Source organism: Chiloscyllium plagiosum, unplaced genomic scaffold, assembly GCF_037043375.1.
Source record: "Chiloscyllium plagiosum isolate Xiang-an unplaced genomic scaffold, Cpla_swu_hap1 HiC_scaffold_38, whole genome shotgun sequence".
Lineage (NCBI taxonomy): Eukaryota > Metazoa > Chordata > Chondrichthyes > Orectolobiformes > Hemiscylliidae > Chiloscyllium > Chiloscyllium plagiosum.
Window position 1 is genome coordinate 26,054,972 of NW_028270176.1, and position 20,063 is coordinate 26,075,034.

General features: G+C 48.5%; 1 pseudogene across 1 annotated transcript in view; it reads left to right on the forward strand.

The window, feature by feature from the left end:
• Window positions 1-20,063, forward strand: part of LOC148139343 (uncharacterized) — a 67,835-nt pseudogene that overhangs the window by 4,786 nt on the left and 42,986 nt on the right. Inside the window, exons 5-6 of the transcript XR_015753582.1 lie at window positions 1,884-1,992; window positions 3,366-3,523. The product of XR_015753582.1 is annotated as an uncharacterized LOC148139343 (transcript). The remainder of the gene's footprint in view (window positions 1-1,883; window positions 1,993-3,365; window positions 3,524-20,063) is intronic.

Genomic DNA, 20,063 nt, shown 5'->3' on the forward strand with positions numbered 1-20,063 from the left:
AGCTATACAGCATGGAAAGAGACCCTTCAGTCCAATCATCCATGCTGACCAGATACCCTAAATTATTCTCGTCCCATTTACCAGCACTTGGCTCATATCCCTCAAAATCCTTCCTATTCATATACCCATCTAGATGCCTTTTAAATGCTGTAATTGTACCAGCCTCCTGCACTTCCTCTGGCAGCTCATTCCATACACACCCCACCGTTCGCATGAAAAATGTTTCCCCTTAGGTCCCATTTAAATCTTTCCCCTCTCACATTAAACCTATGCCCTCTAGTTTTGGACTCCCCAACCCTGGAAAAAAGACTTTGGCAGTTGACCTCATCCATGCCCCTATTTTATAAACGTCTATAGGGTCACCCCTCAGCCTCCAACGCTCCAGGGTAAATAACTCTAGTCAAACCAGCCGCTCTCTGTAGCTCAAACCCTCCAATGCTGCCAACGTCCTTGTAAATCTTTTCTGAACCCTTTCAAGTTTCACAACATCCTTCCTAAAGGAGGGAGGCTTGAATTGCATACAATGTTTGAAAAGTGGCCTAACCAGTATCCTATACAGTCCCAACATGACCTCCCAACTCCTATACTCAGTGCTCTGACTAATAAAGGCAGGTGTACCACATGCTGCCGTCACTATCCTGTCGACAGAGGAGTTCGCTTCCAAGGAACTGAGTGGGTGTGGGTCACTGTTACATGGAGCTGGTCCTTAAACTCCCTGGGACTGTTATTTCAGTTTGAGACTCCACTTCCCGTCCCTCAGATACAGAACTCTGAGGATTCCTGCTTCCCACGGGCATCAGTGTTTCTGGAATTCTGTGTGGAGAGTCTCGGTACAATGTGAACGGAACCCTTCTGTTGGGAAACTGATGGGATTGGGAGAGATGCTGGTTGAAGTCAGTGTCGAGTAATATTGATCCAGGTGTAACCTGGCCTTCCACCCAGTCCCTGGGAGAAAGGGAAGGTTCTCATGTTGGGATTTCCCTGGTTCTATATGTATCTCTGTTCTAGTTCTAATTTCTATTCTGTACCTAACCTCTGATTTTGTGCGAATGTTAGTGTGGGGGTATGTTACTAAATAAGTAATTAATAAATCAGATAGTGAGAGTTCAAGTCCCACTGTGGTACTTTCAGAATTTAAATTCACATTATTCACTATATGTGACTCCAGTCCCACATTAACCTGGGGATGGTTTAACTGCCCTTTTTAATTGTCTGAGCACATCAATCAGTTTGTTCCAAACCCCGAGACAGGAAAATCCACAATAAAACTGAATGGGTCACTGGCTGTGAGCCAGGCATCGAATCAGGACACAGCAATGACACAGCCAGCCCAGCTGACCCTGTAAAGTCCCCCTCACTAACATCTGGGGACTGGGGTCCAACTTGGGACACTGTGGGACATAGTCACACTGACAGAAATAACACAACATCCCAGACTCCCCGATCACCATCCCAGGGTATGTCCTGTCCCAGTGGAAGGACAGGCCCACCAGAGGTGAGGGCACAGAGAGATACAGTCTGGAGGGGGTGACCCTGGATGAAGGCAGTGTGAAACACTTTGCTTTCCTTGTAAAATTAACAATAATTTCAGTTGCTGTTCAGTTTAATTGAAGGGAAACTGCTGCTGGTCAGTGTCCAGTTCTCGCTATTGGAAAGTATGTATCCATCACATTGTGGGGCAGTGTGTGTGTGTGTAAGGAGCTGTGGGGTGATCTGGTGTGTGTGTGATTATTGGGATCTAACCTCCCATATCCCTCCAGGACTAGAATTAACCAGGGATCTGTTTGTACTGGGGCTGGTTCTGAAACACGAGGTGCTGAAGGTCTCTGCTGTTAGTTTAGTTTGTGTGTCCCAGTCTGTTAATGGCTTCACTCTGTCTCTAGGTCCTGGAGTCACAACTAGAACAAGAGTTGGATTGGGATTTGCTGCTGGGATTGGTGCTGTTTTTGTTGTTGGAATTGTGGGTTACATTGTCCTAAAGCGACAAAGAAGGTGAGTTCTGGAATATTCCACTATTTCCATGGTAACCCTTTGATCTTTGTATAACATTGTGTGAAATGTTGCTGAGCTCTGTCCCTGTCCATTCCCTGAGCTGTGAGGATGCTTCAATCCAGCCTGTCATTGAGCAGCAGCATCCAGTCACTTCCAGCTTGTCATCCTCTCGCTGCTGAACAGTCCCTGTGGGATTGGAAAGGAGCAAATATTATCCCACTGGAGAACCAGAGGATGGGGCACATATTGGGAATTTCAGGAGGTATTTGGGAAGGTGCCACACAATAGATTGTTGTACAAGATGAGGGCCCAGGGGATTGGGGGGTAATATAGCATGGATTGTGGATTGTTTAATGGACAGGAACAGAGCAGGAACAAATGGGTCATTGTCAGTTGTCAGGATGTAACTGGTGCTGCAAGGATCAGTGCTGGGACCTCAGTGACTCACAATCTATATCAGTGACTGAGATGGGTGGATAGAGTGGGATTGTCCCAGTTTGCTGCTGATACAAAGCTCAGTGGGAAAGTAAGCTGTGAGGGGGCTACAGAGGCTGCAAACAGGGATAAACTGGTTCACGTTTAACCTCCGTGTAGGTGTGGATGTTCCATCGTTAAATCTGTTTCAGACTGAGATGGACAGATTTGAACATTCCCACCCTTTTTCCAATCCCTCCATGGCCTCAGCCCTCCCGATCTGTAACCACCTTCAGCTGTACAGCCCTCAGATCTCTGTGCTCCTATCTCCCTGATATTTCCATTGCTGCCCCATTGGTGGCTGTGCCTTCAGCTGCCTGGCTCGGAAGCTCTGCAATTCCTCACCTAAACCTCTTTGACCAAGTTTCTCTCCCTTCTTCTCCCTCTGTTATTCCAATGCCTCTTTCTCTCTTGTCTTTTCCTATATTACACAATGTACAAGGTGCTATTGAAAGGCAAGTTGTTGCTCACTCTCCTCCACTTTTTGAACCACACAGCCCATCCCTTATCCTGGGTATTGGAGGGTTCAGTCACTGAGAATACCATCTCCTTTGTTTCTCTCAATATCCACATCTCTGTGCTCCCCGCCATTCCCCACGTACAGCCCTCACTGTGGGAGGAGGAACTACTGCAGGGCTCTCTCACTCTCTCCTCTGGCCCTCCCTCTGTCAGCCAGCACAGCTCCTGTGGAGTGCCCAGCTCTTGCCCATTGTCTCCCCTATAAGCCTCCTCTCCTCTACACTCTGTGCTCCGTCACCGTACAGCTCCTATCACCCATTTTCCAGCTGCATTGGAAAAGGATGATGACGGTTATTTAATTGTCCTGAACAGCCCCTTTACACTCGCGTCCAGAGTGTTGGATTCTTCTAACCTGTTCTCTGCTTGTTTCTCTCTTCTAGGAATTGTGTTCGAAGCCAACACTCCAGCGATCAAAATGAAGCATCGAATAGTGTCTCTTTGAGAGAGGTGACCTGTTCAGGTGAAGCACAGAGCCTTGTACCAACAGCACCTGAGCATCAGGATGGAGCAGCTGGAGAACAAAACCGCCAGCATCAATGTGCGTAGCATCAAATCGGCGACGCGATGTGTTTCTACGATGGCCTTCCTGGCCAACGTTAAAGCCGACGTCCTGTTCCTGCAGGAGTGTGGGATACCGCACCTCAGCAGCTACAGGAGATGGTCGAGCTTGTGGGCCCATGGGCCGTCAGTTTGGTCGGGGGGCAACGATAGCCGCGCCTCTGGCGTGGGTATCCTGTTGAGAGGAGGCAACTTCACCATCTCCGAGGTTAAGGAGGTGGTGGGCAGGCGCCTCATCGTCGCCGACGTCATGTACAGGAATGCTCCCCTGAGACTGATTAATGTGTACGCCCCAGTGGGTAAGAGTGAATGGTTGGCCGTCCTGCAGCAGCTTCCACTGTTGCTAGCTACGTCCAGGCCGGTCATTCTGGCCGGAGACTTCAACTGTATCATTGATGCAGATGGACGATCCGGCAGGGGGGACAGTAAACTGGACACCACGTCCAGAGCTCTGATGGACACATTAAAAGATGCCAAGCTGCATGATATCTTCAGCACCCCTGCAGACGGAGCGCAGCGTAGATACACCTGGTCACGGGCAGACGGGTCTATCCGCTCAAGGATAGATTACCTGTTTGTGTCCCGAACGCTCTCAGTCAGATCCACCGACGTCAAGCCGGTGTTCTTCTCTGACCACTGCCTCCTGCTGGCCAACTGTCACATACAGGACGAGCAGCGGGCTGGTAAGGGAACGTGGAAGCTGAACACAAAGCTGTTGACCCCGGGAAACATTGAGAAGCTCAAGAGGGATTACCCAGGTTGGAGAACCGTGAAGCCCCTCTTTGAGTCCCCAGCGGACTGGTGGGAAACAGTAAAAGGGAACATCAAGAGGTTCTTCATCCTCAAAGGTGTTCAGGAGGCGAGAGAGAGGCGGGGAAAAGTGTCCCAGCTCCAGGAAAGTATGCAGAACCTGCTCCTGCTGCAGATGTTGGCGGCGGATGTCACGGAGGACCTCAAGGAGGTGAAGGGCCAGCAAGCCTCGCTCTTTGCTTCGGAGGCCTCCAAGATAATCTTCCGGCCCAGGGTCCGCTCGGTGGAGCAGGACGAGACGTGCTCACGTTTCTTCTTCCAGAAGGTGCACAAAGAGAGCTCCGTGCTCAGCAGCCTGAAGGAAGAAGATGGCTCGATAACGTCATCTCAGGCTGACGTCATGAGGATCAGTAAATCCTTCTATGCCAGTCTGTATGACGTGAAGCCGACCAACAGCACGGCCTCCCAGTCGTTCCTGTCCTCTATCACGGAGATCTTAGACGACAGAACACGGGAGAGGCTGGACCAGCCGCTATCTCTGGACGAGCTGACCAAGGCCCTCGAGTCCTTCGAAAAGAATAAAACTCCCGGAAGTGACGGCTTACCGGTCGAGCTCTATTCCGCTCTGTGGGACTTGATTGGCCAGGACCTGCTGGAGGTGTATGTCAGTATGCTTCGGGCAGGTACCATGAGTGAATACATGAGGAGAGGCATCATCACCCTCATCTACAAGCGGAAGGGGGAGAGGGAGGAACTCAAAAATTGGAGACCAATCTCACTGTTGAATGCGGATTACAAAATTCTGTTAAAGGTCATCGCCAACCGGGTCAGGTCTGCTCTGGGGTCGGTGATTCACCCTGACCAAACCTGTGCTGTGCCGGGCAGGAAGATCGCTGAGAACGCCTACGTGCAGGACAGAGGGTGGAACACCTGCCTGATCAGCCTGGACCAGGAGAAAGCCTTTGACAGGATATCACACACATATATGAGCGATGTTCTCTCCAAAATGGGCTTTGGGGAGGGAATCTGCAATTGGATCAGACAGCTCTACACCAACATTGTCAGTGCAGTCTCAATCAATGGGTGGGAATCAGATAGCTTCCCAGTCAGATCTGGAGTCAGGCAGGGCTGCCCTCTCTCTCCTGCCTTGTTTGTGTGTTGCATAGAGCCATTTGCCGAGTCCATCAGGAAGGATGCGAGCCTGAGAGGAGTGACTATTCCTGGCAGCGGGGGCCTGCAGTTTAAGGCCTCCCTGTACATGGATGACGTCGCCGTTTTCTGCTCGGATTCGCTGTCCATGCACAGACTCATGTGCATATGTGACCAGTTCAAACGGGCCTCAGGGCCCAGGTAAACCGATGCAAGAGCGAGGCCATGCTCTTCGGGAACTGGGCCGACCAATCCTCGATCCCCTTCACCGTCGGGACCGACCACCTGAAGGTGCTGGGTATTTGGTTCCGGGGGGCTGGGGCATGTGCCAAGTCTTGGGAGGGGCGTATCAGCAAACTGAGGCAGAAACTGGGCAGATGGGAGCTATGGTCGCTCTCCATCGTGGGAAAAAACCTGGTCATCAGGTGTGAGGCACTGTCATTGCTATTATACGTGGCACAGGTATGGCCTATTCCCAGAACCTGTGCCGCTGCAGTCACCTGGGCCATCTTCCAGTTTATATGGAGATCAAAGATGGACCGGATCCGAAGGGTCTTGATGTCCAAAGATCTGGGCAACAGGGGAAAAAATACACCCAATGCCACCCTCACCCTGATGGCCACCTTTGTGTGTGGCTGCATCAAGCTGTGCGTGGGTCCCCGGTACGCAACCACCAAGTGTCACTACGCACTGAGGTTCTACCTGTCCCCGGTGTTGCGAAGGATGGGCCTGGCCTCGCTGCCGCGGAACGCTCCGAGTAGTTGGACCGTTCCGTATCACCTGTCCTTCGTGGAGAAGTTTATGAAGAAAAACACCTTTGACCACAAGTCCATCAGGAAGTGGTCAGCACATAGTGTCCTTGAGACCCTTTGGGAAAAGGAGAGGGCGGATCCTATCGAGCAGTTCCCTGGGCAGACTGTCAAAGCCATTTGGCAGAATGCCTCATCGCCAGAACTTTCCAACAAGCACCAAGACATGGCTTGGCTGGTGGTGAGAAGGGCTCTGCCTGTGAGATCCTTTATGCACGCCCGGACTCTCAGCCACACCGCACGCTCCCCTCGAAGCGGCTGCGGGGAGGACGAGACTGTCACACACCTCCTTCTGGAATGTGCCTATGCAGAAGAAGTCTGGAGAGGAATGCAGTGGTGTTTGTCGAGGTTCGTCCCGATTAGCGCTGTGACGCGGGACTCCGTGCTCTATGACCTGTTCCCCGGCACGCACACCGAGACGAACATCAACTGCGCCTGGAGGATCATCAACTCGGTGAAGATCGCTCTCTGGGCGGTCCGAAATCTGCTGATCTTCCAGCTGAAGGAGTTGACCCCGACTGAGTGCTGCAGACTGGCACATTCCAAGGTCCAGGACTACGTGTTTAGGGACGCGCTGAAGCTTGGGGCAGCTGCTGCTAAGGCGCGGTGGGGAAGGACCACCGTGTAACGTCTGCCTGCCTAAGAAGAACAGGGGGCCCACGCAGTGATTTGGGCTCTGCTGACGCCTCAGCTAAAAATGTAATCGTACAGACCTGTAAATAGGAATGATTACTCTGTTTTCGGTATGCAAACAAATGGAATGTTTACATATGTATGGCATGTCCAGTTGTACAGATCATCAAAGTATTTTATGAATAAAGTATATTTTTGAAAAAAAAACTTCTGTTGATTTTTAAACTTACCCAGTCCTCAGGTTTACCGCTAATCTTTGCCACGTTGTAAAGGTTTTCTTCCAATATGATACTGTGCTTAACTTCTCAAGTGAAGCAAGGTTTATCATCTCCCTAAAACCCTTTTCCTCATTGGAAAATACTTTTCTTTGGGCATAAACTATGTTCTTAAATGTCTAGAGTTGTTTCTCAATCACCTTTTCTGCTAATCTCCTTTCCCAATCCACTCCAGCCAGCTCTACACTTATCTCTACCTAATTACCCTTAGTTAAATATAGCACATTTCTTTCCAATCCAAGTTTCTCCTGACCAAAGGCTATGTGCTCGAATATTATGGTTACTGTTCCCTCGGGGCTCTTTTACCATGAAACGGTTTATTAAACCTGCCCCATTACACATTACCAGCCTCCAAATATCTTGATTTCGGGTTGGATCCACAACATATTGTTCTAGGAAACTATTCTGAATACACTCTGTGAATACTTCCTCATGGCTACATCTGCCAATCTGACTATCCCATTCGACATGAACGTGAAAGTCATCCATGCTTAATGTATTGCTGATATTACATACCCTATTATCTCCTGAGTTAATCTCTGTTCTACAGGACAGTTACACCTAGGGGCCTAATGCCTCTTCCCACAAATGTTTTCTTCCCTATGTTATTTCTTACCCCCACCCAGAGAGTTTCTACATCATCTGATCCTAGACCAGTTTTGCTTTTGTACTCAATCCACCTCATACTAACAAAGACACCCCACCAGCTTTCCCTCCCTGCCTACCCTTTTGAAATGCCTCATAACCTTATATATTTAGTTCCTAGCTTTGACCTCTTTGTAAACACATCTCAGTAATGGTTATAAGTTCGCAATAATTAACTTTTATTTGTGCCACGAATTCATTTATTTTGTTCTGAAAACAATGTTCATTTATGTAACGAAACATATAATTTGCCTTTCTACTAATTTCCCTCTTTGCCCTCTGCTGCTGTTATTCTGTCTCTACTTTTTTGTTTATATCAAGTACAGTATGCTTCATAAGGAAGAATCCATAAACTCCTATCAAAAGTGGAGAGCTAATAAAAGAAATTAACTAAATTAACTAATTAACAGCCCCTTAAAATGGGCATCATAACAAAAAGCAAAGCTTTAAAGGAAACCTAACAAATGAATTTAATGATGGTTCTATAGCTTATAGTGCACTTCCACCACTGCAGCACCAACCAGATATGAAAAGTGAGACTTGTTTTACATGGACAGGTCCTTATCCCCATTGTCCCGGTGCGTGTACAGCACCCCCATTGTCCCGGTGTGTGTGCAGCACCCCCATTGTCCCGGTGTGTGTACAGCACCCCCCCTTGTCCCGGTGTGTGTACAGCACCCCCCCTTGTCCCGGTGTGTGTACAGCACCCCCCATTGTCCCGGTGTGTGTACAGCACCCCCCCTTGTCCCGGTGCGTGTACAGCACCCCCCCTTGTCCCGGTGCGTGTACAGCACCCCCCCTTGTCCCGGTGCGTGTACAGCACCCCCCATTGTCCCGGTGCGTGTACAGCACCCCCCCTTGTCCCGGTGCGTGTACAGCACCCCCCATTGTCCCGGTGTGTGTACAGCACCCCCCCTTGTCCCGGTGTGTGTACAGCACCCCCCCTTGTCCCGGTGTGTGTACAGCACCCCCCCTTGTCCCGGTGTGTGAACAGCACCCCCCCTTGTCCCGGTGTGTGTACAGCACCCCCCCATTGTCCCGGTGTGTGTACAGCACCCCCCATTGTCCCGGTGTGTGTACAGCACCCCACATTGTCCCGGTGTGTGTACAGCACCACCCATTGTCCCGGTGTGTGTATAGCAACCCCATTGCCCCGGTGTGTGTACAGCGCCACCATTGTCCCGGTGTGTGTACAGCACCCCCCCATTGTCCCGGTGTGTGTACAGCACCCCACATTGTCCCGGTGTGTGTACAGCATCCCCTGTTGTCCAGGTGTGTGTACAGCACCCCCCATTGTCCCGGTGTGTGTACAGCATCCCCTGTTGTCCAGGTGTGTGTACAGCACCCCCCCATTGTCCCGGTGTGTGTACAGCATCCCCTGTTGTCCAGGTGTGTGTACAGCACCCCCCCCATTGTCCCGGTGTGTGTACAGCATCCCCTGTTGTCCAGGTGTGTGTACAGCACCCCCCCATTGTCCCGGTGTGTGTACAGCATCCCCTGTTGTCCAGGTGTGTGTACAGCACCCCACCATTGTCCCGGTGTGTGTACAGCACCCCCCCATTGTCCCGGTGTGTGTACAGCATCCCCTGTTGTCCAGGTGTGTGTACAGCACCCCCCATTGTCCCGGTGTGTGTACAGCACCCGCCATTGTTCCGGTGTGTGTACAGCACCCCCTATTGTCCCGGTGCGTGTGCAGCACCCGCCATTGTCCCGGTGTGTGTACAGCACCCGCCATTGTCCCGGTGCGTGTACAGCACCCGCCATTGTTCCGATGTGTGTACAGCACCCCCATTGTCCCGGTGTGTGTACAGCGCCCCCCGGGGAACAGGCCGTAGAGCACGGAGTCCCGCATCACGCCGCTGCTCGGGACAAACCTCGACAAACACCACTGCATTCCTCTCCAGACTTCTTCTGCGTAGGCACATTCCAGAAGGAGGTGTGTGATAGTCTCGTCGCCCCCCGCAGCCGCTTCGAGGGCAGCGTGCGGTGCAGCGGAGAGTCCAGGCGTGCATAAAGGATCTCACAGGCAGAGCCCTTCTCACCACCAGCCAAGCCATGTCTTGGTGCTTGTTGGAAAGTTCTGGCGATGAGGCATTCAGCCAAATGGCTTTGACAGTCTGCTCAGGGAACCGCTCGATAGGATCCACCCTCTCCTTTTCCCGAAGGGGCTCAAGGACACTACGTGCTGACCACTTCCTGATGGACTTGTGGTCAAAGGTGTTTTTCTTCATAAACTTCGTCGTTGTTTTAAGTCTGTCCAAGAGAAAGGCTGCAGTAGTGAGTATAGTGGATTCTTTCTTGATTTTGGAGATAAGTCTCTTGATTAAACTTAAAACATAAGCCATAGCTATTAATTTAACCTGGGGCAGTGTTTGTAGAGGAATAAGACGGTGTCATTTTCTGGGTCTGTAGATTGTGAAGGAGCAAAACTGGCCTTTGCAGTGATATGTACTTCTTGTCAGATGTGGGAATTTAAAGAGAGTTTAAGGGTTACTGCGGATTATATCTGCAATAAATACTGTTGGATGCAAATCTTATCAGATCGAGTGGATTGGTTGGAGAGACAGTTAGAAGCGATGAGGAATTTGCAACAGCAACAGTATGTGATGGATGACAGTTATAGGAAGGGGGGGGAAGGTCTCAGATACAGTAACATCGATGGGTTAATCCCAGGAAGGGTAAGTGAGGTCGGCACCTAGAGCAGGAGTCTTTTGTGGATATACCCATTTCAAACAGGTATACTGTTTTGGAAAATGTAGGGGCTGATGGATTCTCAGGGTAACGTAGCACGAACCCAGGGAGATAATGAGGAAAGAGATCGATCTGAGACAGGTACAGTTGAGAACAGAAGTGATTCAAACAGTCAGGGTAGGCAGGGACAAGGTAGGACTAATAAATTAAACTGCATTTATTTCAATGCAAGGGGCCTAACAGGGAAGGCAGATGAACTCAGGGCATGGTTAGGAACATGGGACTGGGATATCATAGCAATTACGGAAACATGGCTCACGGATGGGCAGGACTGGCAGCTTAATGTTCCAGGATACAAATGCAACAGGCAGGATAGAAAGGGAGGCAAGAGAGGAGGGGGAGTGGCATTTTTGATAAGGGATAGCATTACAGCTGTGCTGAGGGAGGATATTCCCGGAAATACATCCAGGGAAGTTATTTGGGTGGAACCGAGAAATAAGAAAGGGAGGATCACCTTATTGGGATTGTATTACGGACTCCCCAATAGTCAGAGGGAAATTGAGAAACAAACTTGTAAGGAGATCTCAGCTATCTGTAAGAATAATAGGGTAGTTATGGTAGGGGATTTTAACTTTCCAAACATCGACTGGGACTGCCATAGTGTTAAAGGTTAAGATGGAGAGGAATTTCTTAAGTGTGTACAAAACAATTTTCTGATTCAGAATGTGGATGTACCTCCTAGAGAAGGTGCAAAACTTGACCTACTCTTGGGAAATAAGGCAGGGCAGGTGACTGAGGTGTCAGTGGGGGAGCACTTTGGGGCCAGCGACCATAATTCTATTCATTTTAAACTAGTGATGGAAAAGGATAGACCAGATCTAAAAGTTGAAGTTCTAAATTGGAGAAAGGCCAATTTTGACGATATTAGGCAAGAACTTTCGAAATTTGACTGGGGGCAGATGTGCGCAGGTAAAGGGACGGCTGGAAAATGGGAAACCTTCAGGAATGAGATAACAAGAATCCAGAGAAAGTATATTCCAGTCAGGGTGAAGGGAAGGCTGGTAGGTATAGGGAATGTTGGATGACTCAAGAAATTGAGGGTTTGGTTAAGAAAAAGAAGGAAGCATATGTCAGGTATAGACAGAATAGATCGAATGAATCCTTAGAAAAGTACAAAGAAAGTAGGAGTATACTTAAGAGGGAAATCAGGAGGGCAAAAGGGGACATGAGATAGCTTTGGCAAATAGAATTAAGGAGAATCCAAAGGGTTTTTACAAATACTTTAAGGACAAAAGGGTAACTAGGGAGAGAATAGGGTCCCGCAAAGATCAGCAAGGCGGCCTTTGTGTGGAGCCACAGAAAATGGGGAGATACTAAATGAATATTTTGCATCAGTATTTACCGTGGAAAAGGGTATGGAAGATATAGACTGTAGGGAAATAGATGGTGATATCTTGCAAAATGTCCAGATTATAGAGGAGGAAGTGCTGGATGTCTTGAAACGGTTAAAAGTGGATAAATTCCCAGGACCTGATCAGGTGTACCCGAGAACTCTGTGGGAAGCTAGAGAAGTGATTGCTAGGCCTCTTGCTGAGATATTTGTATTATCGATACTCACAGGTGAGGTGCCGGAAGACTGGAGGTTGGCAAATGTGGTGCCACTGTTTAAGAAGGGCGGTAAAGACAAGCCAGGGAACTATAGACCGGTGAGCCTGACCTCGGTGGTGGGCAAGTTGTTGGAGGGAATCCTGAGGGACAGGATGTACATGTATTTGGAAAGGCAAGGACTGATTCGGGATAGTCAACATGGCTTTGTGCGTGGGAAATCATGTCTCACAAACTTGATTGGGTTTTTTGAAGAAGTAACAAAGAAGATTGATGAGGGCAGAGCAGTAGATGTGATCTATATGGACTTCAGTAAGGCGTTTGACAAGGTTCCCCATGGGAGACTGATTAGCAAGGTTAGATCTCATGGAATACAGGGAGAACTAGCCATTTGGACACAGAACTGGCTCAAAGGTGGAAGACAGGGTGGTGGTGGAGGGTTGTTTTTCAGACTTGGAAGTGTGGTGGACAGCGAAGAGGGTTACCTCAGATTACAACAGGATCTTGACCAGATGGGCCAATGGGCTGAGAAGTGGTAGATGGAGTTTAATTCAGATAAATGTGAGGTGCTGCAATTTGGGAAAGCAAATCTTAGCAGGACTTATACACTTAATGGTAAGGTCCTAGAGAGTGTTGCTGAACAAAGAGACCTTGGAGTGCGGGTTCATAGCTCCTTGAAAGTGGAGTCACAGGTAGATAGGATAGAGAAGAAGGCATTTGGTATGCTTTCCTTTATTGGTCAGAGTATTGAATACAGGGGTTGGGAGGTCATGTTGCGGCTGTACAGGACATTGGTTAGGCCACCTTTGGAATATTGCGTGAAATTCTGGTCTCCTTCCTATTGGAAAGATGTGAAACTTGAAAGGGTTCAGAAAAGATTTACAAAGATGTTGCCAGGGTTGGAGGATCTGAGCTACAGGGAGAGGCTGAACAGGCTGGGGCTGTTTTCCCTGGAGCGTCGGAGGCTGAGGGGTGACCTTATGGAGGTTTACAAAATTATGAGGGCATGAATAGGATAAATGGGCAAAGTCTTTTCCCTGGGGTCGGGGAGTTCAGAACTAGAGGGCATAGGTTTATGGTGAGAGGGGAAAGATATAAAAGAGACCAAAGGGCAACTTTTTCACGCAGAGGGTGGTATGGAATGAGCTGCCAGAGGAAGTGGTGAAGGCTGGTACAATTGTAACATTTAAGAGGTATCTGGATGGGTATATGAATAGGAAGGGTTTGGAGGGATATGAGCTGGGTGCTGGCAGGTGGGACTAGATTGCGTTGCGATATCTGGTCGGCATGGACGTGTTGGACCGAAGGGTCTGTTTCTGTGCTGTACATCTTTATGACTCTATGAATATCTGTTTCAATCTCTGCAACTCAAGATCCAGAGATGACTTGATTTATTTTGCATTTGGTGATCTATGATGGTTTTTCTTTTAAGGAACCATTGGTGCTTATGAACTGAAAGTTATGCCTAAGTTTTATTAATACGGTATCAATGCTCCCACCCTTCTGACACACCATGACTGTCCTACTGGCACTCTCTAACTAGTCAAAGAATTGACTAAAGTGGATTAAAGTTGTCGCACTATATTTAAATTGGCATCAGACTACACTCTGCTTCTCTGTCAGAGTTTTCGGCAATATGTTTGTTTTAAAAATAATACATTAAAATTCTATACAGTGTAAGTAACATTTCAGCATCCTGCACTGAGGTACAGAATGACTCTGCACAAGAATAAATGTGAACTTTATATGGCTTAATTAAAATACAAAAGAAAATTGTAAAACTGCGTCTGAAGACGGTTCTAAATCTCTCAAACCACCAAAGTGGCTTTCAGAAAATGATACTGGCATAATTACATTTTGTTTCGGGCACCACATAATTTGAAGCCTGCTGCATCTCATCAGGGAGTAGGGAGTACCCATGGTGGGGCTTCTATCTGAGCCTGTCAACTTCAGCGTCGGACCTGTCACTGTCCCCGATACTGCAATCATTGCTGCTTCATGCTCCTGGGTGGGCAGACGTTTTGCGAGTTGGATGCCAGCATCCACTGCTCCCCTCAGGGTCTCCCGCTGGAAATCCCGGATACACACAGTATTCCATGCTGCAGGCAACAATATCCCGCAGCCCTGGAACCTCCGACCCTGCCAGCTCCCACTGTGCCTGCTCATGCTCGCACACACTTCGAGTCGCCCTCAGTTGGACCAGGGTTGGGCTTTCACTTTTATAAGTGTAACCCCTCCACTTTGCACCCCTTAGTCAGGCCCCGTCCCCCCGGTACAGTTTGCCCGACTTGGACAGGATGAGTTTTGTGTACGCTGCCCTCCTGCAACACTCCAGGCCTCTTTTGCCACCCAAGCCCCAGGCACTACCCCTTCCTACAAAAACCCCCTGTTGCTAGCGGAGCTTCCAGCAGCACTGTGGGCACAGCACCCCAGCCATGCAGGTCAGGTGAGGTCCGTCCCACCACCACACACACTGTCACACTCAAACATGGAACCATCCTGCCATCTCTACAGCAATACCCACTGTCCCTGGCAGCAGTAGAAGGGATCAAGCTGGTGATTGACTCCCTCTTACAACAGGGTGTCCTCGTGCCAACAAGCAATCCCTGTAATACACCCATCCTACCCATCCCAAAACCCGGGAGGCCAGGAAAGTGATGTTTTCTCCAGGATCTGAGGGCTGTCAATGAAATTGTGATTCCCTGCTCCCCAGTGGTCCCGGACACTAACGCCATCTTCACCAGCATCCCTGCTTCCTCCACCTGCTTTTCTGTAACTGACCTCTGCTCAACCCTTTCCTCCATCAAACTGTCCCCTGAGAGCCAGTTTGTTTTCCCTTTTACATACGGCGGCTGCCAGTACACATGGACCAGGCCTCCCCAGGGTTACACGGAGAGCCACATAGTCTATGCCGCTGCAGCACACTGTACCCTCTCTACTTTACACCTGCCATGCAACAGCACCCTCCTGCAATACGCAGACGACTTGTTACTGGCCTCCACCTCCACTGAATCATGGATACTGGATGCTCTGCTGTCTGGCAAAGGATGGACACAGGGTCTCCATGGAGAAAATGCAACTCTGCCAATACCCAGTCTAGTACTTGGGGTACAAACTCTCACATGGCCTCAGGGCATGATCTCGAGAGAGAGAGAGAGAGTCACGACCATCACCCAGCTTCCCCCACCAGTCACAAGAGCTCAGCTGCAGACTTTCCTGGGGATGGGGAATTCTTGCAGGCACTGGATCCCAGACCACTGTGCCATTGACGAACCCCTGTGGGAGGCATCCTCACCAAAGCAGCCAGCAAAAGTGACCTCAACACCAAAGTTGGAACAGGCATTCACTGATCTAAAACAGCCCTGGGGGTCCCAGATTACTCTCAGCCCTTCTACCTGTACGTCAACAAATCCGAGGGGTTTGCATCCAGCATTTTAACACAGCTGCCTGGGGATCCCCAGCGCCCTGTTGCTTTTGACTCTGTACACTTACTGCCTGTTGTATGGGGAATGCTGGCATATCTGAGTGCTATGGCAGCAGCCGTGGGAACAGTAGAGAAGGCTAACCCCCATTGTGCTGGATCACCCACAGACTGTTTTGGTTCCCCATTCGGTCTCCCTGCTGCTAAATTCTGAAGCAACCCAACATTTCACTGCCACCCGGAGAACTAGCGATGAGGTCGCTTTACTGTCTAAAGCTGACCTGTCCCTACAATGTACCCCTGCTCTGAACCCCACCACCCTGCTCCCACTCACTCAGAACGCCATTGCGGATGACCAGGACTGTTTAGATCTTGGATCAGTGGTGCTGGAAGAGCACAGCAATTCAGGCAGCATCCGAGGACAGGCAAAATCGACGTTTCGGGCAAAAGCCCTTCATCAGGAATAAAGGCAGAGAGCCTGAAGCGTGGAGAGATAAGCTAGAGGAGGGTGGGGGTGGGGAGAGAGTGGCATAGAGTAGTACCCTACTGCGAATCCTCTTGCAAGGATGCCTGCCTTGAAGAAGTTTTCCTCCTCTCTCTACAAGAATCTCAGGGAGTCTCTCTCTCACTGCAACTACTCTATGCTACTCTCTCCCCACCCCCACCCTCCTCTAGCTTATCTCTCCACGCTTCAGGCTCTCTGCCTTTATTCCTGATGAAGGGCTTTTGCCCGAAACGTCGATTTTGCCTGTCCTCGGATGCTGCCTGAATTGCTGTTTAGATCTTGTTCAGCAGGTTGTCACTCCACGCGCTGACATCTGTGAAACACCTCTAGACAATCCTGACCTCATACTCTATACAGGTGGCTAATTCTTCAGGCCCTCAGACTACTGTACACTGGCAGGGTATGCCGTCTGTTCCCCTTTCACAGTCCTAGAGTCAGCTGCGCTGCCAGATGGCACATCCGGACAGGCTGCGGAGCTGTTTCTGGTCACTGGGGCTTGCACCATTGCAAAAGGTCACACAGCAAACATTGATACTGACTCTAGATGTGCCTTCAGAGTCGTCCATGATGTTAGCCTACTTTGGAAACAGAGAGGCTTCATCACGTCAGCAGGGAGGCCACTACAACACGCTGCGCTGACCTCTAGCCTCCTGGAAGCGGTCCTCTTACACTCCGCCCTAGCCATTATAAAATGAGCTGACCATACCTCTGCCGTATCACCCTGGGGAATGCCTCAGCTGACCCAGCAGCCTGGGAGGCCGCACTGCCTCCCCCTGCACACCCCAGAATAGGGAAGGCCCCAGTATTGCCTGACTCGATGGAGGCAGTGCGAGCTGGCCAACAGGCTTCTCCACCGCAAGGAAAGGAGAGTTGGGCCCCGCATTGGGACCACACAGTCTCCTTCCCTACAGCTGCTCATATAACCTGACGGCCGCATCGTTTGCCCAAGAGCCCACCTACACTCACTGACCCTCGCAGCCCATGGCATTGGCCACATGGGCAAGAGGGACATGATGCACACTTTAACGCAGTCCTGGTATGCACCGGGATTTGCTGCCACTGCCCTGCTAGATTATGTTCAGGCCCTTAGCAGGAGCATTAGTGTTATACACACGCAGGTCAGAGGTTGTAGCAAAACATTGCCAGAGTGGGATGGATCTTTGAGAATGCTGGTAGCCTTTTCTTGACAGCGGGCCTGGTAGATGGATTCTATAGATGGGAGGTTGACCTTTGTGATTGTCCAGCGGAGTTCACCACTCTCTGTAACCGTCTCCGATCTTGAATGGTACAGTTGCCATACCAGGTAGTGATACATCCAGACAGAATGCTCTCGATGGTGCATGTGGGATATAAATGAATTAATGTTATTTCTGCAAGTATAAATTCTGATACAGAACAGGAATGAGAAAATACATATTCAGCAAAAAGAAAGCATGAGACATGAATACAGAACAATGGTGGGTATATGGGCAAACAGGAAAGCATCTGTTTCCCCTCCTCAAGACACAGGAACTAACCCTAATCAAAGAGGTCAAAGTGGCCTCTGGATGGAAATAGATGCTGATAGAAGAAAAGATATGCCTAATCAATAATCTATAATAGACTGACGTCAAACACCCTTATGGGAGTCAGAGATAAGAGTTTGTCACGGACAAGACAGGATAAACAGAAGTTGTGGGATAAGTCTTAAGGAAATGAGTGACGTAAGCGAAGCAGGGAACAGACAATGGAATAAGGAAAACATATGGTATAAATTGCGAGGGTTTTTTGGATATAGTGTGCATTCTGTAATTACCTTACTAGGTAATTAGACAAAGCACCCATCTATAGGTGTACAAATAAATGGCTGATCAGAAATAAGTCTCGGACTGAAATTATTAAAGTGAGTGAGCTTTTGTTTCTCACAATTGGGGGCTCGTGTCCGGGATTTTCTTCCATCACCGGGGGGAGTGGCTGGCCTTGGACACTGGGAAGACGCGTCCCGTTCCCCATTGAGGAGCGGTCTCGTGTCCCGGTTTGGTCTGCTCCCTTGGGTGACTGATGTGAATCCTATAAGATAGACATCTGAATCAGACAGTGATAGGAGCTCGATAGAAAATACGGTGATAAAAGGGACCAGGCAATTCTGTGCACAGACCAAGGTAAGAAAATTGACTTTTAAGTATTGCCTTGGTGGCCGGGATTGAGTTTTAGTAGTTAATAAGGGACTAACGAAGGAACTCACTATGGCTTGCGCTTTGGGGTAAGGAAAAAGCCTCCGGGGAAACAAAGTAAGGACACGGCAATGGAAATGGAGGCGGGGTCCCTTACAACATTCCTCCGGAAAGTCCTTTGGGCAGGATGTTGTGGAAATTGGCAAAATAATACTTGTACAAGGGAGAAAGATGATTAAATATTGTTGCTTTGTATGGACTAAGGACTCCATTCTTCGTCCCGCTGTCTTCTGGCCAAAGTACAGATCGGACGAAGACTGGGTTTGTGAATATCTGAGTTTATATGTCAATGTGAGAGTGAGAGAGAGAGAGAATGAAAAGAGCTGTACAGCTGGTAGGAAGTTTAACCCTTTGTGATTTGGTTTGAGTGAACATTTGTTTGTTGGTGATTGAATGGTTGTGTTTTATTCCCTGGAGCTTGTGTTCCAGGACTGTTTTGAATCTGATTTTGTTATGGAAACTTAACATGATTTCTTTTAAGGTTAAGGATTCTATTGTGATTATGAAGAAAAAAAAAAGGAATGATAACTCCTGTTCTTTTTACAGATCATGACTGCCTAACTATCAGTTTCTAACTAATCTCTTTTATCTTTACATAACAGCGATTTATGGAGGACAGTTGAAGTTTCAGTTCAACATTAGATTGTAGTAAAAGCAAAATTCTATGGTTAATATCTGTGACCTTGGATTCAGCCATTGTTCATGCATTAGAAGTTTTTTTTTGAAAAAACTTGAGTAGACAAATTCTTTTAAGGCAAGCTCTGATTATTTTACGACTTATAGTATTGTAATTGAGCAATGATTGGTCAGGACTATTTAAGAAAACTAATTTTGGATCTAAATTAAAGGACTAAAACTGGGTAATTACAGTGAATTGCAAAATTGGGAACTGTATGCATTTTGCATTTTGACTATTAAATACTGAAGAAATGAACGTAAATATATATAAATATATTTATACGTTAGGAACAGGCTTTGAAGGTTAGTCAAGCATGAATTGATGAATTGGTGTTTGAAGTTATGGGGAGCTAGAAATATTGCAATATTTCTTTAAAAAAAAGATAAAGGGGAAAAACGTAACGACTTATCCCCTTTGGGAGGTGCCCATAGGGGACAAAGAGATTGGGTTTGTAAGTGCCCCCCTCACCAGTGGGGAGGTCAGAACATTTAAAAAGGAAATGGAGGTCCTGGTTGAGGATCCGGTGGGGTTGTCTGAACAAATTGATCAATTTTTGGGGCCCAGTCTGTATACCTGGGCTGAATTAATGTCTATTTTGAATATACTATTTACTGGGGAGGAGAGGGGACTTATACGAGGAGCTGCCATTAAAATATGGGACAGGGAACACCCGATTGGAGATGGGGATGCTGGACAGGGAGAGGTGAAGTTTCCCCTCAGAGACCCCCAGTGGGAAAACCAAAACCCGGAGCATAGAGAAGAAATGAGGGAATTGAAAGACCTGATTCTAAAAGGAATAAGGGAGGCAGTTCCAAAGTCACAGAATTTGATTAAAGCCTTTGAAATTAGACAGGAGAAAGATGAGACTCCCTCAGCTTTCTTGCAAAGATTAAGGGACTCAATGCGGAAATACTCTGGAATGAACCCTGAGGACCCAGTGGCACAGGGTCTTTTGAAAGTACATTTTGTGACAAGAGCATGGCCAGACATACAGAGAAAGATACAGAAGATAGAAGGATGGAGCGGAAAACCATTAGATGAATTGTTGAGAGAGGCACAGAAAGTGTTTGTAAAGAGGGAGAGGACAAGGGGGAACATTTGATAGAGGGTTTGAGCGACAGGGGCAGAGATGGAAGTCGCTACAG